The sequence below is a fragment of the Psammomys obesus genome, unplaced genomic scaffold (assembly GCF_907164565.1).
Source record: "Psammomys obesus unplaced genomic scaffold, mPsaObe1.curated_primary_1811, whole genome shotgun sequence".
Lineage (NCBI taxonomy): Eukaryota > Metazoa > Chordata > Mammalia > Rodentia > Muridae > Psammomys > Psammomys obesus.
This window is the reverse complement of record NW_026596117.1, coordinates 14831287-14856245: the sequence shown is the minus strand read 5'-3', so window position 1 is coordinate 14856245 and position 24959 is coordinate 14831287. Positions and strand designations below refer to the sequence as shown.

The window sequence follows — 24959 nt, the reverse complement described above, 5'->3', positions numbered from 1 at the left end:
TCCTTCCTTCCTTCCTTCCTTCCTTCCTTCCTTCCTTCCTTCCTTCCCTCTCTACTCACATTCATACCATACTATTTTTCTAGAGCTGTCTTAAAGGGGATTGAAGTCATAGCTGGTACTTTTGTCATAGATTGTTTCACCCCCTGGGAAGCCGTTTTTTCTAGTTGTTTGAGTTCAGGAGAAAGGAAATGCCTGTTGCTTTTCTAGAACCCACCAAGCAGGGAAGTGCTAGATCTTCAGGAACAAATGCCATTTTTATTTCACTCGGAAAAATAATTACAGCAACAGAAATTTAGATTACGCTGAGTAGCTTAGGCAAGGCTCCATTAGGATTTTGTCCGTCTGTAACAGTTACTGAATTGTTCACTCCAGTCCTAATGGACCATTTTTATAGTAATATGCTAAGGTTTAAGAAATTTCCCTTTCATCCTTTAGATTATGTCAGGGAGCAATCAGTACATTTATACGTCGTTCAGTAGATGGTATAATAATAAAATGTGTGGCTTTGGGGGCAGATGTGAAGCTCTCACTGTCTTAAATATCTTATTTAAAATACCGCTTTGTAATGGCTCAGATTGTTTCAAATCATATTTTTTGACTACTGCACTGAAAAAGAAATCCTTTTTTTTTTTTTCAAATTTGAGAAACAAGCAGATATTTTTTGACTTGGCAAAGCCTTTTTAACAGGCTAAGATTTTGTTTATGTGCATGCTATTACCACAAAGCAAGTATTTACAAACATTCAGAGGAGTGTGCTAAGACATGCATACATAAGAAGTGTGGCCTATGACTGCAAACACAACCAGATGCATTGCACAATGTGTTAGCTTTGCAAATGGTGTCAATGCAGATACATTACGATAACATTTACCTGTTCAATCGTTGATCTGGGGTCTTGTAAATATCTCTGTAGATCATTTATAATATAGAAGATTCAGAAATCCCAGAAGACGAATTGTGTCTGTGTCAGTGGTCCATGCCACTGTAATAGGTAGGGGATTTAAATTTCCAGAACTGCAAGGCCCTAAGGAGGACTAACAACAGTAAATACAGACACACACACACAGACACACAGGTGAGCACACTCACAATCTATATACATGCTTTTTACATTCTTTTAAAACTCAATTGAATATATGAGGTACATAATCATAACAACCACCACACAAAAAGCTCTGCCTCGTCAGTGGAAATGAGTTCATACACAAGCCGAGAAGGGTTACATGTCACTGCAAGAGCAAGGACACCTCTTTTCAATGACTGAATAATACACTCTGTTTGTTCTTTGTTCTACGATACGTGCATTTGGTATGTTTTTTTAAACAGTCACTCAATATATAAGCCTTTGATGATGCTCTTTACCAAAACACTCATTTCACTTCACCGTGACATCAGAGACATAGGAGAAGAGTAGCCACTGAAAGCTAGAAAATAAAAAAAACTTGGTTTTTATGTTTGTGTGTGTGTGAGAGAGAAAGTATGTGTGTTCTTTTCCTTTTAATGAGAGCTACTGAGAAGACTCCGGTTTAATTTAGTGTCCCATTTATGACAATGTGTTGAAATGAATACACTGGAAACAACTAAAGACAATGGAAATTCAGAGAGGCTTCCTTTTGAAGTGCTCAGAGGACCACACATACAGAACAGGGATGGTTTGTCCCACCCATACCCCTTACCAGTTCAGAAGAGAATTCTCTGTAGCATGCTTTGGACAGAATAAGACTGAAAGTCTATAGGAAATAAGACCTTTCGCTTGTTATTACGCATGCTTCTGCACACAGATGGGCACTAACTTACATGTGATTATATGATAAGAAAATTTATACAAATTGAAAACAAAACAAGAACTGGCAATAAAATAACACAATTAGAAGTTAATAAAAATGTAAGTTAAATCCATTGCTGCAACATTGTTAATTTTCACATTTTTGGTCATTATTATTGTGTTACCCATTCTATGGCTGGGAACATGGCACAATAATTATGTACTAAATTAATGGGTTAGAAAACTAGAGCTCCATTAATTTTTTTGTTCCTTTTTGTGCTAGTCTAACTAAAGTATGTTTCCAAATTTGTTTATGATATTGCTTTCTTTGAAGGCTAATATCATATCAGGACTGCCTTCTGACTAATGTTTCTTAGGATATAAAATGCTGTTCCAAAGTTAAGGAAAGAAAGCCATTACAGTAAAGACTATCGACAAGAAACCCTGAGACTTATTAATATAGTACTGTGCACAATTGATATATCTGTATGTATCAGTTACAAATTATTTTAAGTAAAATAGGAGAAAAATAATTCATTAGTTCTGAGGAGCAAACTGAAAACCTTTAGAGAAGAATTCTAATGTCAAAAGGCATATGGATATATGTATAATATATACACATAGGTCATATGTACATGTGTACGATTTAAAGTAAGACTTTTTAAAGATACTGTTATTGAGTCAAAAAGAAAGTTTTCTTTCTTATTATAGATTTTGTGGTGATGGGACAGTAAACACATTTCTATTATTTTCTAATCTCATGTACAAAATAAACTGCCTCAGTTTCCATTTATTGTACATTAAACCCTTCAAATCTTTTATTTTTTTAGAATTTCTATGAGCCACTACACACACACACACACACACACACACACACACACACTTAGGGACATGACTGACTAGAACGAGAGGCAGGTAGAATGAAATGAGCTAAGGACTCCTGGCAATCAGTCATAAAATAACTACTACATGCCCAGGAAAATAGCCAGTGTCAGACAGAAGTGTTTTCTTTGAGTAGTCTCTAGGAGAAAAGGGATGCTGACTGTCAACAACCAGAGCTAAGCTTTTCCATTGTGATTTGCAAAACAAACTGTCCCTTCTCATGCAAGAGCCAGGTGCGATCATCAAGAAGCAATTCCAAATACAGTTTCTTTTCTCAAGCTAAAGATAGGAAGATCTAAGTTTCCACATGCAGAAGGCCACACATGTGGGACTCTGACTCAAATTCAGACACAGGACAAGCCATTTCTAGCAAGAGGTAGCCTAACTCCTGCGTTCACTCTGCTGCAGCTGCAGAGGTGGATGATCTTATGGGAAGCACAAATGGCATGCACAACGACAAGAATGAAAAAGACACAGTTTTATAAATGATGCACAGATACAAATGAAACTGAACAGATATCCATTTGCATTCCATGCTGTTGCTATTTTAATAGTCGATTCCATGCCTTCTTGGTACATCTTCCAGTTACGTTTATTTGCTATCACCATGGTGACTCAAGATGAAAGCCACCTATAGGAATTTCTCTCTGCAACGATCCTCCTTCTTCCTCTATGCCCCAGCTTCTTAATCTTAGATGCATACCTCAATCACCCTGAGGGTTACAAAATGCAAATTCTGAATCTGATGTTTGGCATGAGGGTTGAGGGGGAGTGTCTGATATTTTATGTTTCCCCCACAAGATGCCAACTGCTGGTGTGCAGACAGTACTCTGAATATAACATTATTCTAGTATTATCTGTAAAAAGTGAACTTTTTTCCTTTTCATTTTCTCTAGGAATAGTAGTGTATTCAGATCTCACATTAAGTTGGAAGTTACTTCCTAGTGAATCTAATAGGTAGCCTTCCTCAGAGGGAAGATTAGCCTCGCAATTAAAGGTGAACAAGATCCAAAGACAAGAGCCCAGAGGATGTGGCTCAATGCAACTTGTCTTCCTGTACCAACACTTGTTACTCAGCTAGTGCAAAGTGGGGAGGAGGAAAGTGCTAACCACAGCAGCCAACAGTGCCCGTCCTTTCCCTTACAGAACACTGTTTACTTTTATTCTTCAAAATACAGAGCACTGCAACTGTTTCCCTGTACCAAACAGTTAGCAATAACTGTGTTAAAAATAGCCCGAGCATATTCTTGCTGCTGTCAATAAATTCTCTCGGGTTTTAATAAAATTTCCTTTGGAAATGGAGCAAATAGGTCAGTACCAATTAAAAGCTGGAACACACACCAGCAGATGAATAAACAGATAAGCATCACCTTCTCTTATCTGAGAACTCAACAGGGATCCTCTTTCAGGTGGTGCACTAGAATATACCGTCTGAGAGGGAAACTGCTTTGTCTTTCTGTTTGGAGATAACATTTATTTCATGCTTCAACCCACGTTAAAACCAGACTATCTACATCTTAAAATGTTGGTGTTCCTTTAGGAAAGTCAGCAACTTTAGGATTATAGGATCAGATTGAGCATTGAAGTATAGAATGTAGTGAAAATAAAATAAGAATATTGAATAATATCCATATGGAGAATATGTCACTCACACATCTTAAATTAATTTCTTATTTAACTCTGATTCAAGGCTAGGACATTATTCTCATCTCTTACTAGAGATTGAAAAACTGAAGCTGAGACATGGACATGGAGAGGAGAGAAATTTTAAAGTAAGCTCGAAAGCTCCAGGGCTAGTAAATGGAAAAGTCAGATTCTGAAAGCAGGGCTTATGGATGTAGCTCCTGGATAGATGGATAGAGTGATTGCCTAACACATCAGAAGCCGAGTTTGGTTGCCTGGCACCGCAAAACCTGAGAGTGGTGGTGCAGGGTGGCACACTCAATGCCAGCAATGGGATAGGGGGGACAGAAGGATCATATGTTTGGATACACAGAAAATTCATGCCCGAGTGAGACACATGAGAGCAGTTTTAAATCCTGAAAGCTTTGTGTCCCTAGGTCTGCTTCTGAACTGCCGAGCTAGTAAAACTTAAATGTTTACAGTGCTCCTAGGACTGAATTTGGGAACTTGAATGTAGACTTTGTCTTCTCTGAGAGTTAACAAGTTCTGCTGTACGATGAATCAAATCGTGGGACTGTTAAAGCCCTTTGAGTTCAAATATCCTAAAATTTTGTCCTTAAAGAATTTATACACACACACACACACACAGAGAGAGAGAGAGAGAGAGAGAGAGAGAGAGAGAGAGAGAGAAAGAGAGATTTTAGATACTGTCAGAATCAAGAAATACTTTATCTTATTCCATTTTCAGATTCTGTCTTGTTCTATCCTTGCATTTTCCTGGTCAGCAAGCCAATCCATAAGCATTTATTGGGTTGCTACAGAGCACAAGCTCTGAAAGCCTCCTGGAAATGCTGCAGTAATGATAGAAAGAGATGTGGGTCAAGCACTGTTTCCATCAGTCATGAGATCATCATCAAACCTTTTCTTCCTTAATAAATTTGCAAAGACATCAACAAAAAATTCTGGATCAATGGTCCTCAAAGGAGTCCTGATTGATGTTTAGTTTATACTGTGTTGAACACTGATGTTAAAAAACAAACAAACAAAAAAAAAAAACAAAAACAAAAACCCCTAAACTGTAGGTATTTCTAATCTGATGTTTCTCCTTGTACTCATGCTGGAAATATCACTCTGCTGCTACCAAACTCACATTTCAAAACTTGAGATGGGACAGAAACAAACTGTTTTTTTTTTTGTTTGTTTGTTTGTTTTTTTTTCCCTCAAGATCTAGATATCTGTAAGTGCCTATCCAATTTTCCTAAAAATATTTTTGAGGTGACTGAGGAAGAAGCCAAACAGCCTGGGTGTTTGCTTGAACTGAATCTGAGCATCACTTCGAAACATTTCTGGTGTTTTTTGCTTTACTGTTTCCCCTAAACCTCTCACTGTTTCCCATAAATCTCTCAGCCTTACTAATGCTGTAACCATTAACACAGTTCCTCATGTTGAGGTGATCCCCAACCATAAAATTACTTTTTCTACTTCTTATCTGAAACTTTAGCATTGAGGTGAATTGTAATGTAAATATGTATTATGTAAGATATCTTATTTTGAAGTATAGAAATTTCCCCTTGGAAGATTTTTGAAAACTTGATAACTCTCTTGATCTTGGGGGATTCTTTTTAACACAAACCTACCAAGTTTCAGACTTTCAGTGGTTTTTGAGGTATGGAGGAAAATATATAATACACAGTTATGTTTAAGCAGCATAAAGGATTCTTTGGTAAATACCTGAATGATCTGCCAGGAACACAGAGAAATAATTTCTAAGGCATCATGAGTGGTCTGTGGCTGGAATGAATCTAGAAGAGAAATAGTAGTTAGCAATTGTGGCTAGACTACAAATGAGAAGAAGATCCTTCCAAGAAAGAGGAAAGGTGTGTGAATAGGCAGCCATGCTTGTTAACAACATGAATGGTTCTGGGAACTACAGGTGACTCACTATTGTGAAAATTGAAAGGGCACAGAAAGTATGGTCAAGAGATTAAACTGAGTTGTAAATGCAAGGTGTGTGACAGAACTATTGAATATCTCATTTGTGTAAAGAAACTGCTCTACAAACACATTTATCTGTCTACATACCATCTCTTCTTGGTAGAGTATACAGAATATTGACACTTATTATCCTTTTCAAATCGAGCAAGGATTAGTGGTAGAGAGAATTTCTGCTTTTTTATACTCTGAAATTTCAGTTAAAGATTTTATACATATGGTGAAGTTTCATTTTTTAGAAAGAAAGAAAGAAAGAAAGAGAAAGGAAGGAAGGAAGGAAGGAAGGAAGGAAGGAAGGAAGGAAGGAAGGAAGGAAGGAAGAAAGAAAGAAAGATTTGATACTAACTCAGTGAGATCCTGGGATACACATGCTAAGGAAAGGGATTCTAATCCTCAAAAGAGTTTCACCAGCAATGTGTTTTATGTTTCAAAGATGATTCTTGCTGTAAAATGGGGAAGGTAAAAGTTGAGGGTGGTATTTCTGGATAAGAAGTTAGTAGGCTGTTTCAAAGTAGAGGATAGAAGATAAATTCCTGGAGGAATACAGTGGTCTTAGGAATGGAAAATAGAGACAATGATATTCAAATAAAGGATAATTAGCGGGATTCACTCGTATTGGTACCGAGATTAAAGAACAGTCCAGGATTTTCTCTGAGGTTCTTTAATGAGTGGTGGTTTTAAAGACCACCTTCTTCCCAGTAGAAAAACCATACACAATATTGCCTTCTCTTTGGAGTGGCATTTTTTCAGAGTAAGGATTACATTGGATCATTGTAACGTAGTTATCTTTGTATTGAGGTAGAACATTGGAGATTGCAATTTCCCTAAAATGAACTAATTATTTGGTGAATCTTCCTATTGTGTTCCCAAGCAAGCATATTCTATACAAAAAAAAAAAGTTTCAGGCCCCAGAATACAGTGACTGAATGAATTGTTCACAGTTGTTGAGAAAAGAGTCCCAGGCTAAGACAGAGAGTGGGAGGCAGTTAATTTTATTATCCCTAGCAATATGCTTCTGTGTCTAGGCAGACACAGCCCTGGTGGACTTTTGTGTAAACTTCTTAAGTTCTACCAGAGAAGAGACCTCTGTATTGTGTTTCAGTTGTCTCTATAAAGCAGGAGAGGAGGGCGTTGTAGGAAAGCCACTTACACAGCATCTGCTCTCTTCTCCACCGCATCCTGAAAATGATTCAGAGTCTGTCTGGAACACTGTGCTCCGATGTGAAATCGCGTGAGAGCACTGTGAGTCGTAGCCTGTGCATCTGGTGATGAGGCGAGCCCGGGGGTAAAGACAGTGCAAGTGAGAGCTGCGGTGTACCCTGAGAAATGAAGCTTACCTGCCAGGGAACTAAGAGAGACTCCTGGGAGCTTTGCAGAGGAATGGCAACATCTGACCTGACGTTTGGGTGCGATTTTAAGCAAGAACCCAACAGCACTGTCCCCTCAAAGATGGTCTCATAAAGTAAATATGTGAGAGCAAAGGCTTATTCATACATTGCATTGTTTAGCCTGGAGGAAAAAAAAAATGAGGAAACAGCTGGAGAAACCCATCAAAATAAAAGCAGTTCTAGGTAGAGCTTAGCTAAATCTCTACGTGTACAGAGAACCGATGTGAGTGCTGGGTGACGACCCTTAATATAAAGTGGGAAAAGTAGCGGTTAGGTGCTTTGCTTTTCTTGTTGCAGATTAGTCAGGGATGTTTCGAGCAGTGACTACTACTTGAAGGAGTTTCCATTGGACTTGAAAAGAGGGGAATAGATTTGATAGCTTCTCCCAGTCTAACACATTGTGACTCAGGACAGAATTTTTACGCCTTGTAATATTTTATGGGGCACTATACACAATTCTCCAGTGAAGAAAACTGGATTTGTTGTTTCCATAGAGATAGTTCATTTGAAATCCTACATGTGCCTGGTACATTCTCTCATGTCAGGGGCTATTGTTTCTCCCTCCCACCACCTGTAAACCCTCTCCTACTCAAACCGGTCCAGATCTACTTCCAAAGCTACACAAATTACATTTAAACTATAGAGCAATTTCTGCAGCCATTACAGAGATTTCAGCTGAAGAAAGACTGTCTGGGGCATATGAGAAAATCAGGAGTTCTAAAAGACTTTATAAATTCAATATAATTTAGAGATCATTCATATGAGACAATTTTTAGCCTTCTCTTCCTCCCTTACAATACAAATGTCAGAAAATTTTGGAATATATTCTTTATATTCTCAGTCTCCTACGCTATCATAAAGACTTTGTGATAGCATTTATTATAATTATAAAACAATTTTTTAGTCATAAAAATCATTAGTGTGATAGCATTTACAGTTTTTAATTCAGAAATTAATGGATTCTCTGTCTGGTATATTTTACAACTTCATCTGTAATCTTCTTTTATAGTGACCATGAATCATGGGCTGTTTCCATAGTAACAGCCTCAACATATGGCATTACCATAATCGTAGATACAGAATATTTTCATGACAAAGATCAATGTACATACATGTATGCATTTATAAAATGTTTAATGTGCTTTAAAAATAATCACTGCTTTTCATTTTTCAATTGTCATTTTTCTGGCACATAGACTATCAATATTTCTTGACACATTTAGGAAATTTTTTTAAAGACTAATTTGATTGATGACAACGGCATGAGTAGCATTTAGGCAAAAAGGAAAATCAAGCACCCAAGGTAGTGCATGTAAAGAGATTCCCCTGGAGGGGTTTTTAAATGAGGAAACTTAGATTTTAAAAGACAATCAAGGATTTTTTTTTTCAAATATGAGAATAGAAAGTAAAAAAAAATATATCTAATTCTATAAGGTATCAACTTTGTTTATTCTGAAACCTCTGTAACCAGAGTGTAATTGCTTATATCCTATAAATGTGCCAAAGTAACTACCATATTCGGTGCTGATGAGTCTAACCCCTGACATTTTCACCTGTCCATTTCTCTCCCATACAATATTGTCTATAAAATACAGCACATCTCATAGAAATCATGGTGAGAACCAAAATTTCTGGTTCAAACTAACTAGACTGGTAAGCGCAGAAAGAGTATTAGCTACAAAGGTGAATGCTTGCCAAGTGAAAAGTTCTGCCTAATGTGATGAGAAGTGATATTCACAAGTTTTGAAATTTAGAACAAGAAAATGGGGCAGTATGAAAGAATTGGAGAAGAATATGGAAAACCACATTCAGTTTTTGCTGACCTCATGCTACAACTCTCTCCCTCACACCTGCATGAACATGACTTTGGGGGCACTCGCAAGCAGAGTATGTTGTTATCAAGTTTAAAAGAGCATTTAAAATGTAGTTCTCTGAAACTGTAGAAGGAAGTGAGTCTCGGGAATTTGCAGGAGGGCATCCATCCTGTTGCATTCAACAGCATTGTCGTATGCCTGCCATAAATACAGCTGAAGGAGTTACGTCTCTCCATAAACATCATAGTGACTTTCCGTATAAATTCAAGCACAGAAGTTGCCTGAATTCTTTTGCCCTATTTGTCCCATTCATTTGTGTTTTGTGAGCTTGGTGGTGGTTCAAACTGCAAACTATTGGTCAAGTAGGTGGGTGCAAATACAGAAGATGATTTTTTTTTTCTGATTGTGAAGCCACCACCTTCAAATATCATCATTCAACCTAAATATCTTCAGCTCTCATTCCTGCTGAAATACAAATAGCTATGGGAAAGGCAAAAAACTGATCTTTCTTTCCAATCCCAGCATTATCCCAGAGTATGTATGAATAATTAAACAAGAGGATACTTTTGCTCGTGGCTACAGATTTTTTAAAGCATGTATGAAGAGAGAAGGGATGCTCAACCTAGTTGAAAAAATTTCCCTAGAATCAGGAGTTTCCTGAGTTTAGACCTGAGGGGAATTGGTTAGGAGTACTGGAGGTATGCTGTGGCAGAATTGCTTGCTGTCAGAATTTTGTAATCCATGATGTGAAATCACCAAACCATACTGTGCTTTCTTGTGCTATGTCATCCATCCTGACTGAGTGAGTTCTCAATATTATTTTGCAGCTTTAACTATTATTAATCTCATGGTCAAATCAATTGGCCAGTGGGAAGTGCACTAGATCAATTATTAAAGTCCAGACATTCTCAGTCTAATTTGGTATTTCCCTTCACTATCTTCTTCTCAATGGGCTTCTGTCAAGTTATATTTAAAACCTTTTTGTGATGTCAGGTACTGAACCCAGTGCCTTGTGTATGCTAATCACATGCTCCTGAGCTGAGCAGTATCTTCAGACCTCTCATTTTAATGGCTTTAATCACTTTAACATTTCAAAATGACATTCTATCCTGATTTATACCGCTATGTTTCCTGACTTTTATAATCCCTTTGATTCTTAGTTTTGTAAAATGGCAATGTATTTGTTCTACCTGTTTATAGAAACTGTGAATGTCAAGAAATGCACAGTATGTACAAATATATACTTAGATGTATGTGCTGTATAAGTTTCAAAATACTATAAATATTAAGTTCTGCCACTTTGTCATTATCTCCAAAACGTATAAGAAATGACTTTCTTTCAAATGTAGGGACAAAGATAAAACCAAATCACATTAGGCATACTGAATTGTATTTTTGTTTTGTGATGTCATTTCATTATCCAGTTGGAATTTACAGCACTTCTAATTGTAAAACTTCTCAGTGAGACCTGGTAGGGGAATGGATAGAATTTCTTCCATCTTATCTCCTGGTGACTTTCTCTGGGTTCTTGCTGGGGAAACAACTCAAGCCTCAAACTTAAACAGAGTTTAAATCAGTATAGGATCTCCCCATACTTTTATCAAATTCATATTTTCTGTAATTCTCCAATAGGCAGGGAAAATGCACTATGGTTTTTCATGGGCTTACTCTATGGACTGAAGCCCTTGGGTCAATCATCATTTTTTAGTGATACCACTTTTATTGCAAAATTAGTTTCATTGGCACTAATTCTACAGTGGCCATATAAATTATCAGGCAAATATATAGTAATAAGAACAATATGAACACAATTAAGAATTGTGTAGGGGTCAACATGTGTGAGCCAGCACTGTCCTGGGGTAGCCGAAACTTACATTGCCAAATATCATTTAAAGTCTAGATTTCTCTTGAAAATGGTGGTATTTGTTTTCTTCAGTGATGACTGAGATCTAAGCGAGAGCAAGTACTTAGACCTCTTACGATTAAGTATGTATTTTAAAGTGTGGGAAAGCTTATTCCAAAGTATAAAATTCAACACCATCACCGCACTATCAGTGCTTGGAGGATTTTGCAGCCAAATGCCCAGCTCTAACTTCTGACTTTCTCACCACGTTCTCTCGCATGAGAAGAGTAAAGGCCTCTGGTTTCTCTTGGTATAATCTGTGAGAACTCTTTAGTTATGGCTTAGTCACATCTCAAAAGACTCACCTCCAAATGCCACACACTGAGTCTTGGGCCTCATTGTTACAACTTTTGAGTGATACAAATTTAGTCTATCACAATCATTATCATCATCCTACCACTTGCTAAAAGCTTACAGGGTGCCAGGCACTATTAAGATATTTTACATACAAATAAATATCAACAACAAAATGAGGTGGAATGGATGCTATAATTTAAGAGAACTTTATATAAGATTTTAGGTTATTGAACAAATAAAACATAAGTTCACTTTCTTTTACTGGAAGCTGTGTTAAAGTTATAGTTGGTAGAAACTGTAAAGTGCTGTTGCAAATTGTAGGATTTATCTTATACCTCCATAGGCTGTTCATTTTATGACATGTTGAGGTGATATAGCAATATCACAGTTCCGCAGAGTAGGTAAGCCTTCAGGAAAAGAAGTCTTAAAGATCAGTAAATATGGCGAGCATTTAGGGCAAAAAAGGATTCTAGGAGGAAATGAGTTAGCAATTGTTTATATTTTGCTAATAATCAAACATATCCATTAAAGAGTAGTTTTGCCAATGTCTTCAAATTTATGGAGATAATTTATCTGTTTGCAGATTTAAGTCACCCTGCACCTAATGTGTGCAAGATAGACGGTGTCAGTAGCTAGTCAGATGCAGGAAAAGAAAACAGATTTGATGCTCTCTGTGAGAAAACCATTACTTGAAGGAAGAAGGAGAGATAGATTGAACACAGGGAAGAACATCTTGACTGTAATGAGACAATGCTGTAAGGAGCTATCAAGAGTACCTGGGAAGTGTTCATCCTTCGAAAGCTTTGAGAGAAGAAAAGATAATTATGTCTGTCCTACTTGGCTTTACAGGGAAGTTCTGTACAATGGTAAAAGCAAGAACAGAAAAAAAAATTCTTTACCATTGCTTCTAATAGAGAAATATCAAGTTCTGAGAGTTCTGTTTGATAGTTACAAATGAAAAGAACGATCTTAAAAATACACTCATTTTCATCACTTACACTACGCTATATAATATATTATTTTTCCACAGTTTTCACATATTCATAGGTAGAGACTAGGCACTTATTTGCTCAGTCATATTAAGCCAGAGTTCTAGAACAAGCAACTTTTAACGTTACAGTGCATACCGCTCAGCATATCTAAGACAAAGGTATAGCTCTTTCACTTAGCCTCAGGGTAACTGCATTAGAGGAGAAAGAGACCATATTAAGGAATTAAATGGCATGGGGACCTGATGGAGAGAATACCTTGGGTCTGTGCCTGGTAAATGCCTCACACAGAGAGTGAGCTGAATCAGATTTACTGAATTTAAATCTGACACAGTCACTGCAACTCTATGCATACTTCAGTATTCAGGACAAGAAAAAGGCAACCTTTAATGTTAAGAGTAGAAATTGTCTGCTCAACTAGGGTGAATGTGTCCACATATCAGGCATCAGGATATATCTTTATGTCAATTTATATGAGAGGCGCCTGCAATAGGTATATGTAAATTCTCCTTTCATAGAGCAAACGTAGTCCAAAAAGGGTGAATTGTGATGGGGTTGAAATTAAGGTTCTAGCAAGCCTGACTTTAGAGTCAGGCTTGTAATTCCTCATCTATTTCAGAGCTCACTCTTGTCTGAATTATACTCTTTTAAGACAAGATCATTTATTATTTCTTTAAAACGAAGGACCAGGTAGCACTACCTCAAAGAATCAAGTTCAGATTGCAGATTAAATATAAGCAAGGAAAGAGCTCTTATTGTTCTTGTTCCAGTGTTGGCCCGTGGTTGCTTTCTCTCTTAGTCTTAGTCTTTTCTTTACTCAACACATAAAAACAAACATACAAAAACAAACAAACAAACAACAACAACAACAACAAAACAAGACTCTCACAGAGGAGGGGATGTGTGCTTTGGTCCATCATGTTTCTCTCTTTGTATTGATGTTGTGGTTTATAAAATCAACACTAGTACATTTCTCTGGATGGTTTTGATTTCATGAGTGATTTGTGTAAGTCCAAGAGAAAGACATACAAAATCTGAAATTAGTATAGTTAATTATTGTTTTATTCAAGATTTCCACCATTGCTCTGCACTGGAGTTCTCTAAGGAGGCCACTCAACAGCCAAAGCAGGCAAGAGGCATAGCTGCCATATCTCGAGGGAAAGATAGGCCAGATCTGCCATTTCTGGGCACAAGAGAGGAAGAGTCAGGGATATTTAGCCTTTCCCCATAGCACAATGCAAGAAAAATAAAGCAAGGACACTTAATGGCCCAATCATTTCTTCATTGTCCTTTCAGAATGGGAAAGTCCTATTACACAATACAGACAGTATCCTGATGTTAAAAGGGGGTTATTACTTTCATGGAGCTCATAGCAGATATTTTTTTATTTCCCTGCCTCATATAGGAATATACATTTTTAAAAATCTCTTCATTTTGTCTTGAAACAACAATGACAATAGAAATCTCACCATCATTTAGTTTGATTCTACAGAGATAAAAGACCTAGGAATTTACTGCAAATGAACAATATACTTATAAAGTAGAATTCAATAGCAGACCATATTTCTGAAGAAGATAAAAACCTTTCTTGAAACATACTGCTATTTATTTTTAAAGGTACAGAGTTGAGTTATTGGAGACATCAGTCGACTCAGCTAAGGCCATTGCAGTCTTTTATGTTTACCCCTTTTTGATACTAAATATGACATAGCACTCACTGAGAGATAACACTGTGTTCCTTCCTCACAGCTGAAGACAGTAGCATGTTCTCATGTGTCAGCTGGTGATTTCACAAGGACACATTTAGCCTTGTATGTGCATTCATTGAGAGGATTAGTTCCACACAAATCCTGGCACATATGCACCTGGAACTTCAGAATTCTATTGCCTTTGCTTCAAAGATGTGTTAGGGTCTTAGAGATGGAGGGGTTATAATATAAAGTGAGCTCCGTGGAAAGTTCTAATTTTAGGGCATAATGCATGTGGGTTTCACTGAGGTACAGAAATTTGTAATTTCAGAATAACATGCATAATTTAAATCATCAGACCAATATATTATTTTGTAACTTCTGAACTCATTTAGCTCCTGACCTTATTGAAGACTTAGTAGAATAGAAAGACCTAAGAGCATATCAGCCAGTCTCTCTCTCTCTCTCTCTCTCTGCCCCCCATACCTCTAATTAGAATTCTTTAAGGTTTGTGGAAATTCCAAGTAAAAGGGGGACATAAGTGTCAATGTAAATCTTTCAAGGAAATAAAAATAATGTTCATGCATGGAATTTATAATACTTTATTGCCATCTCTGTTTGATGCTCACTTTATTAATGAACTGCTACATGTAGATATGTGTAACTGTGAGAAAGAATGGCTTTTTTTCATATTTTCTCCTTGCATTCTGAAGTTAATTGAAAACAAATGTCAACTCTGTCATTCTGTCTCCTGACTTCTCATATTCTTTGTAACATAAATGAGAAAAAAATATCTCCAATTACAACACTGAGTCAGACACCATGGGCGGTTCCTGCCCTGGCTTCATTTTCTGTACATTCCACCACCTCACCATCTTATTCCATATGGATCCTTAACATAGTAGTGATTGGATTCCACAGTTTACTCACCTCTCTAGCAAAGCAATATGATGAAAAGCAAATTTGCTGTCACTTGCTCACCATGGGTTCTGGCTCCGACTTTGTGTGTATTCTCTCTGATAATTTTCGTGTGTGTGTGTGTCTGTAAAGTGGAAAAACAGTGACATCTGAATTCACTAGAATTTTCTCCTTTTCTCAGAAATATAATAATATATAACTACATTACTATATCATTCCTCAGGGTTACCCCTTCCTCTCCTGAGGTTGACAGAGAGAAAGCCAGGAAAGACTGAGGTTTCTATGACTTCCAGTTGAGTGGTACTAAAGGACAAAATACAGAATAACTTTGCTTTTGTTTGGAAGAAATGTATATGAGTCCTTGGGAATATAAAATGACGTAATGCTAAAATGGGTAAACTGCTATAATTCTGTGCATAATAATATAAGAGAAATGGAGGGTGAAATAGAAAGAGAAACCAAGGGAAAAGGCAGACAGCTATTATAGCTGAGTAACCAGGAAGGAGGTTAAGATTCTCAGCAAATATTTTGCAGTATTAGAGTGGCTATATCACAGCATGCTCTTATAATTTCATCTAATTTTTATTACTGTGACCCAAGGCATCGTTACTTCTCCACTTCTTCCATGAAGTCTGTTACTAACACAAGTACTCTGATGATGTGGTTTTGAGGGTTCTGAGAGTTCAGATGTGGCTGGGCACAGAGCATGGGAATAGAACAACCATGTAGCCACTTGAGAATGATAGAATTCAAAAGCTAAAAAAAAAAAAAAAAAAAAAAAAAGCAGAACCAGAAGTGACATCCTGAAAATCTCCCTCAATCCCAGAGAAAGCACTGAACAATAGCACATGGTGGAGAGGTCGAGATGATTAGCTTAGTTCTCAAGAAGGGTAGCAAACATGCAGTTACACATAACAAGTAACTAAACCACCATATGGGAAGAGAAGATGTGGTTCTCAGTAGATACTAAATAAGTTTGGACCTCTTTCTTGTCAAATAAGCAAATGAAGTAAATACACACACACACACACACACACACACACACACACACACACACACTTGAGGTTACTGATTGGCATGATCATGGCAGTAAGACTCAATTCTTATTCAGATTTCCCACGAAACATTCTGTTTAGGTTGCAGACACACAGGTAAATACCATGGAGTCGGGCATCTCTATTGCTAGTACAATCCTTTGAAATGATCTGAAAAAGCACACGTGTTCAGTATTCTTTGTTTGTTTGTTTTTTTTCCTACAACCAAACATGAATCATCTCTGTGATTTAGGCTGTCTTTGAGAAAGAAGCATGGGTCTGTGTAATGGACATCTTTTCAACTGGAGGCTACCTAGAAATGGAATTACTAACAGACATCAGCTACCACTGTAGGCAGCTAGAGATTTGCGGTTTTGTATCCTGGAAGGAGAAGTAAAGTCCAGCATCACAGCTTATTCCTCAGAACCTTAGAGTCAGAAACACAGCTGATAAACATGGAGTTCTAGAATTCCCTCATGGCTCCAGAATTTAGACTCTTATTATTTACTGCTCACTTCTTATAAGCAGTATCAATTTTGTGACTTACTAAACTCTAAAACTCCTTGGGTAATGGAATCCTATTTTGTTAATTTTCCTTATACTGAAGGAGTTCCTTCAGGCTGATCAATTGGCCATATTTAAATTTGATATTTAAAATTCCTACATGTGGGCTTGGAATATAGTTCATTTCACAGAGTACTTGCCTTACATGATTGTGACTTTGAATTTGGTTTATAGTGTCATGTAAACCTGACAGGAAATCATACAGCTGTGTAATTCCAGAGCTCAGTAGGTAGAGGCAAATGGAGTTTAAGTCATCCTCTGTGACGCAGCAAGACTGAGGTCAGCTTGAGCCAAGTAAGATCCTGTCCTTAAAAAAAACATCTCACGTGTGACAAAGAAACAATTAAAAAAAATCTTTTCTTCATTTATTTGAGATATAAATTATTCTCCACTTACTGGCTTTATTTTCCTTTCTTTATACACATATAAAACGTGCTTGCGTGTACAAGTGATGATCTTGGTGCTTGAAAACAGAGACAGAGAAGATAAGGAAGAGCAGGAGAGTTTATGTGGAAGTGAGTTCTGGGTACTTTAGCAGACAATCGCTCAGCTGCAGGCTGCAGCATGGTTTGTGTTTCGTGCTGCCTGCTGGCTCACCAGATGAGACTTCTAGATGAGTCACCAGAGCCCCCTTGGATGCTTTCTTTTCCATGTACTGGTTAGTTGTGCTGTGATTTGCTATGCTTTTCTGAAGAGCAGTAGGCACAGTATGTGAGGACTGTGATAAATACTGAGTGAATTCTGCCTATGATTTTTGAGGTATGAAAAGCAGACCAAAACATGGTTTTGCTTTTAGGATTATTAGATGGACAATGTTTGAAAGTTTTAACATCGAAATTTGTACCTTATATAACAGTATAAAGGTAGCTCCGTTTTTTGTTTGTTTGTTTGTTTGTTTGTTCATATACAGTGATAATCTAAACTATGACATGGACTAGAACCATCATTCTTTTTTCAACTGAAGGGTAGGGTGGGAGGTTTCTTAATGTGTATTTGGGTTCTAACCCCCATAACATTCATCTTTCCAATGAAAAATTTTTAATTAACCAAGACCTAAGATGACTCTTTTAGAGATCTACAGTTTAAAAGTATTAATTGTTTGCAGGAGAAAGGAGCTGTATATATATGTGTATAGCATATAATTTGGAACATAGATGGTTTAGGAGACTTGGTTAACCTAAAAAAAAGAAAACAACTGGCAAATTTAATTAAATGTCGGAATGAAACCTTCTCCATTAATGCAACTATTTGTTGAGCTGAGACTGAAAGCACTCAGCAGTAGACTTGTTAATGGCTTGTTATGGTACAGAAGGCTCTCAAGTGGTAACAGGGCAGACACCATCTACACAACCGGGCACGGGGTATAAATAATGTTATGAATATTAATCCCATTCCCAACATGGCACGGCATAGTTTCTGCTAATCTGGAGTGAAAAGTGACTCACCCTCGCATAATCAGAGATCCAGAAAGAAAAGCAAAATGTGGTCCCAGAGTTGGGCCGATGCAGCACATGTCCGAAAACAATTACTACACAGAGACCAGGAGTTCTTAACACAAGGTCATCTTTTACTTACACTGACTCATAGCCAGGCTTTGTCTTTTCCAGTCTGTTTTGGGTTCCTCGTGTTTTAAAGTTTTATATCTCCTATTACAAGAAAAATAAGCCTGCTATAGGCCGGATCACACGAATTCCACTGATCAGATTTACACCATAAACCTTTTAAAAGGCATTTTGATCTTAAAAACTTCAAAAACATAAGCACAAATTTATACACACACACATATATATGTATGTATGTTTGTGTATGTGGTGTGTGCATGCATGTTTTCATATATGTGTGGATGTGTGTGCCTGTATATATTCATATATATATATATATATATATATATATATATATATATATATATGAAATATCTTATATAACAAAATTTCTAGAATTAAGTCCCATGCCAAAAAGTCATGAAAACACTGATCAATATGTTATGTACCTTTTACATTGATGTCATTCATTATGGCCTACTTTTTCATCTAAGTTCTAAGTCTAATCCAATATTATTATAAGGAAAAAATAATAGTCATAGCCTTTTATTCCAAATAAGTCTTACTCTCATTGAAAACCAGAGGAATTTCATAAGTTTAAAATTAAAAAAAAATAGTAACAAACATCTCAGTGGTCTGTGGAGTCTGTCTTTTTTTCTCTAACAAAAAAGAACTATTTTTCAGTATACTCTTTTGTAAGACACATTCTCCAAGCAAGCTTAAAATTGAACCCTCAGTGTCCATGTTTCTGCTTCATTTGAGTTTTCTAGAATAACAGACACTGAATTTCCCAGATTCTCATACCTGAGTTTGTATTTCATCTCCTCAGGTCCCAACATGTCACGTGACTACAAAGGAAGTTACTGTGTTGAGTTGCCTCTGAAGAAAGACAGTTGTAGCAGGTCTCTGCCTTGCCATATTATTTATATCAAATATAAGCAAGGAGGAAAATCAGAGAAGCATAAATGGAAAGATTAATTGTGAATCTGAGCCTTAAAACTACAGATGAATTGATAGGAACAAATGTTACTATTAAGATTATCTCATAGAAAGAAACAGAAAGAAGGATTTGAGCTACCTTAACAATGTGATCTTCCTGTGTCCACTTTCTTGATTATCTTCTTTAGGTGTGTAGATTTCATTATGTTTATCATATCTTGTAGGTCTATATAAGCGAGTATATACCAAGTTTGTCTTTCTCCTTCTGGGATACTTCACTCAGAATGATCTTTTCTAGATCCCACCACTTGCCTGCAAATTTCATGATTTCCTCCTTTTTGATTGCTGAGTAGTATTCCATTGTGTAAAAATACCACAATTTCTGTATCCATTCCTCCGTTGATGGACATCTGGGTTGTTTCCAAGTTCTGGCTATTACAAATAAAGCTGCTACGAACATGGTTGAACAAATGTCCTTGTTGTGTACTTGAGCAAATTTTGGGTATATACCTAGGAGTGGTATAGCTGGGTCTTGAGGTAGCACTACTCCTAGTTGTCTGAGAAAGCGCCAGATTGACTTCCAAAGTGGTTGAATCAGTTTACATTCCCACCAGCAATGGAGGAGGGTTCCTTTTTCTCCACAACCTCTCCAGCATGTGCTATCACTTGAGTTTTTCATATCAGTGGACTTGGAAAGGGGCAGGGAGGAGACCAGGGAGGGAGTGTGGGGTTGGGGAGGGAATGAGGGAGCGGGATACAGCTGGGACACAGAGTTAACAAAATGTAACTAAAAAGAAAAATAAAATTAAAATAAATAAATAAATAAATAAATAAATAAATAAATAAATAAAGTTCTCAGTTTAAAAAAAAAACAATGTGATCTTCATCAACTCTATGCTGGCTAATATGAATAGCAACAGACAATGGAGAAAAGAAGGAAATAATTGGAAAATAATTTGTGAGACTATGGAATATGATCTCAGAGTACAGATTTTCCTTTCCAATTTTGTATCAGAAGTGCAATTAGGAAGAGAGTTAAAATGATCTGAGGAATCTAGATCTTTCTCACTGAGTCTCTGATAGAGATCATTTAATCCTGTAAGAAAGGGTATGATTCTGGTATACAAAATTTTCTGTTAAATTGCAGGTATGTGGTATGGCTGTTAGCTAGGTGTTGCTGTGGGATTCCTATAATAGGAGCAGGTATATCTCTGATTCTTTGTCCTGCTCTTGGGACTCTTTTTTTACTATTACATTGCCTTGTCCAGCTTCAATATGAGAGCCTTTCCCTTGTTTTATTGCATCTTGTTTTGTCCTATTTGACTGTCATCTCTTGGAGGCCTGTTCTTTTCTATAGAGATAATGGAGGTTTGGAAAGTAGATCTCAGGGGTAAGAAAGGTGGGGAGAAGTTGGAAGGAGTGGAAGGAGGAGAATCTGTGGCAGGGATGTATTGTATAAGAGAAGAATCTATATTCAATAAGAAAAAAGAAAAGAGGAGCAAAAAGTAAAGTCAAAGCAGGAGAGTGGTGCCACTATTCACAGCCCAGCGATTAACAAGGATACGCAATAGTAACAGCCGCCCTTTAATGAGCATGCATGGAGAGCTTGGCCGTGAATGATAGGTGGTCTCACTTGTGGCCCAGTTTTACATAGATCCTATGAAATCAAAGAAGACCAAGGACTCACAAGATTCGGATGGTGCCTAGAACTTCTATTTAGAGAACAAAGCTTCATTTCTGTACAGATGGCTCCTTCCTCTTTCAAAAACCTATTAATCACTGACCTGTATGTAGGAGCAGGTTCATTGAACAAATCAACCAGGAGAATCTGTTGGGGGAAGTCTATGTGGTTTTATTAGTGGAAATCATGCCTGACTAAACAACCTGAGTTCTCTCAGGCATGCACAGATCTTTTAAGAGAAGAATGAAAAAAAAAAAAAAAAAAAAACCTGCCTTGTAGGCAAGGAATTAACAGTGGAAGTAATCTGATTAGGCACAGAGAAAGCCTTTGACAAGGTATGACCTTACAAGGTATGTCACTGAAAGGTCTCTCACAGTGTTGGCTGTCCAGGCATCCAGGGTATTGAGATAAATAATTTACAGGTCATGTGAAAGTTTGGATTATAAAAAAAAATAAATGAAAGAAAAATAAAGCTTTTAATGAGTGACAAAGAGCCCCCTTGGATTTTCACGGGTACATCTGGCTGCTATACAAGGCCAAGAGAGCTGACTGTAGACTGAGGTTCTGTATTTTATGTGTTAAAGTTCCTGACAAGCTTTAATCAAAATAATAAAAAACTAACCTTATTTCATTGTCTTTGAAACCTTTTTTGCTTTGATGTAGAATCTGTAATTATTACTATTTGTCAGTTCCAATAGACATAAAGCTTCTACCAGAGAGAAAGTGTGATAGGGTTTGCAAAAGAAAATTGGATTTAAAGCAAAGTGGTATAAATGGTATATTTTCTCATTAGGACACAAATAAAAAATGTGGTATGTACTAAGGATGACTTAATACTGAGGTTTATCTTATTAATTAGTCAGTTACATTGCATTCAGTAAAACAATAACGATTTTGGTCCAGAATATCATTTACTGTGGAGGAAAGTGTTAATTAAGTCAGCACAAATGATCTTGTATTTTGTGTGCACAGTAAAACTGAGGAGGCATTGTTATGAGCTGTCGTCCTAGGGTTAAGTTCTATATGTACAAGTTCTAAGATGGTCACCTACAACAATCACTTCCTTATCCTGCAACTGGCTAGTGTTCCTCTCTCACAGGTGGCCTGGGTGCAAGATCATATTGGACACCTTTACATTTATTTTTTTACATTTATTTTTTTTTTATCTTCAGTTAAGACAGAGTGGTTTGAAGTCTATATTTATTTTGACAAGTTCCGTTGGTACTGCTCTGCTCCTCATAAAGAATAATGAGAATCCTATGCCTTGGGATCTTTTGTAGATTTTTTTGTAGCTAAAAAGTTATTTTTGATGAAACATGAAAACCCTTGAAAAAATATTTAAAAATTCTATGATAAATAATATGCAGAGTATATAGAGCCCGTTATCAAGACAAATTCTGAAAAGCCATGCCTTACCTTGAGATGTGCATTGTAGATCATTTGTGTGATATATAACTTCAGTCCTGGTAACTTCCAAATACTGGTTTTTAGATACAACCAATTTTCCAAACATCTAGTTCTGTATTGAACTGTTTATTGGAGATTGCCAACAATAAAAATGATCATTTTCAAATTCAGCATTTCTAAACTAAACATTATAAAAGTACCAAAATATGAAATCATTCCACCTGTCCCTTCTACTACCTTGTTCTGCTTTCAAATAAAAACAGTAAAATGACAAATCTTTAGGGCTAGTCCCTCAGTAAATGGATCACAAACTCTTTGTATGTTTTACCGATAATGGATTCAATTGAACTACTTCAAGAACTATGGGTGATCTCCAAAATGGAATTTTCTAATATGTTTTACTATGTGACCATCCATGAATGGTATATAGTACAATGACACAGAGAAAGTAAGAGAACTGCAATTTACAGGCTTATCAGGCTTAGAATGTGAGGTCACTCTTAAAATTGCTATCATTGAAGTAAATTGGATGCCATTAATAAGTGGGAGGGCCAGTATTTCTGCTTTCAAGAGGACGGTCCAAAAGTAACAGAATCACCACTAAGAATGTGTGCCCCTGCACTGGTAAGTTTATTTCTCAATTGAATTAAGTATTATGTATTATGGGCAATTACAGTAAATACAAGAAAATAATTTAAAAGACAATTTGCAGTTGTTTAGAAAACGTACCAGGAAAATTACTCCTTTGACTACACATGCAGTTCCAAACAAAGTGTGGTCTTCCTTGGAATAAATATCATACTCTCTATCCTAAAGACTTTCCTCCTTTAATAGCCAATATTGGCAGAAGGCAGATTGACAGGCTGATCTTAGTAGATTCGAAAGCCTCAGCCAATTTTCAGTATGGAAACAATTAAAATGAGTCACAGAAGCTGAACAAGAAAGATGATAGTTCAAGATGTAAATATATTGTTACTACCTCATCGGTATTTTTCATAACATTATTCATAGTTGATTGAATGAATCCAATTCTTCTTCATCTTCAACATTTTGCTCTTAAAAATAAGTACTTGGATGCATACATTTTTAAATTTCAAATTAAAGAATTAATATCTCATGGTGATTTTACAACAAACATTTAATTTTACATTCTATCATTATGAAACATAAAGTTACAAAAATTTTTATCCAATCCTTTTATCTTTTTTTTTATTTTTGGTTTCTGGTTTTTGGTTTTTCAAGACAGATTTTCTCTGTGTAGCCTTAGCTGTCTTGGGCTCCCTTTGCAGAAAAGGCTGCCTCCCCAAGTGCTGGGATTACAGGCGTGTACCACCACTCCTGGCTCCAATTCTTTTATTTAGAAATATTTTTGCTGGGAACACAGAAATGTTTCACATACATTCCTATTTTCCAAAAGACATTGAGATGTAATTTGAATTTTCTTTTGGCTTGGAAATATGCACACATGTAATTGAGACATCAGTTTTAGCTGGTGAAAATGTGATTTTTTTTTTTAAAAGACTTTCCCCCTTTATTCCATTCTTTTTAAGGAGGTTGAGAAAGTCAAATCTTATGCATTGTTTTTATTGGATTATTGATTTCTCCTGTGGAATAAACCTGATCAAAGCTCTGAGGATTTGTGTAGGGGAAAGGAAGTGAGTGCAATCCTGAAGTAGTTGGGTTTCCTTGGGAAGTCCTACTAAGAAAATAGTCTCTTATTGTGCTACAAGGTGGATTTTCTGTAGTTGCCAAATCAGTTTTGAGGAATAAACTGATTTAACTGAAGAAGTGAGTCACATCAATGAGTAAAGTCTTAAAGCCTTTGCTGCATTCAGAAACAAACTACAGAGATTCACATAAGTGAGCACGGGTGATGTCTCATCTTCAAAGCAATCCCTCTGGGTGATAACCTTAGAATTTAATTTATCATCCGACGGTTCCCTCCACCCTGATATGCTGCTCATCAGGCTGTGACTGCCTTGCAAAGACTCACTTTTGATCCATCTTTTGCTTTATTTCTGTTTTTCCTCAGGTGAATTTATTACATGAGCCGTGTTTCAGTTTAGTGCCTTTCAACTCTCAAATGGTAATATCCATTTTTATTCTTCTTCCCCACATTGAATTCTGCATTCAGTAATAATGACAGATATGGTGCTGCCAAAATGCATCAAAATCATATTTATCTTTTCCTTGGAGATCTTATTGTATTATTTAGCATTATGAGGGCTTTTAAGTTTTTCCTGCTTTGAAAATCTTTGGGTCCTAAAGTCCTACTGAGCCCATTTCCAATCTGATGTGACACAGCTGATAGCTTTTGAACTGCATCATGTTAAGGGCACTTGTAAGCCATTTATACCAAATTCCACTAAGAATAGAGCCGATACCAGACAAGGCCATTTTCTCAAAAGGGTTTTTCCAGTCCTGAGCTATTCCCATCAGATTTTCAACAACTCCTTCAGGTCAAGTTTGTAGCAATGTCTTTTTGTGACAAGCCAATGATTAATTTATTGCTCAGATCTTTGGCTGGCACAATG

At 36.6% G+C, this 24959-nt stretch overlaps 1 protein-coding gene across 1 annotated transcript in view; it reads left to right on the top strand.

The window, feature by feature from the left end:
* The window catches only part of Gabrb1 (gamma-aminobutyric acid type A receptor subunit beta1), a 450390-nt gene that overhangs the window by 2373 nt on the left and 423058 nt on the right, over positions 1–24959 (top strand). The gene's annotated exons all lie outside the window — the stretch shown is intronic.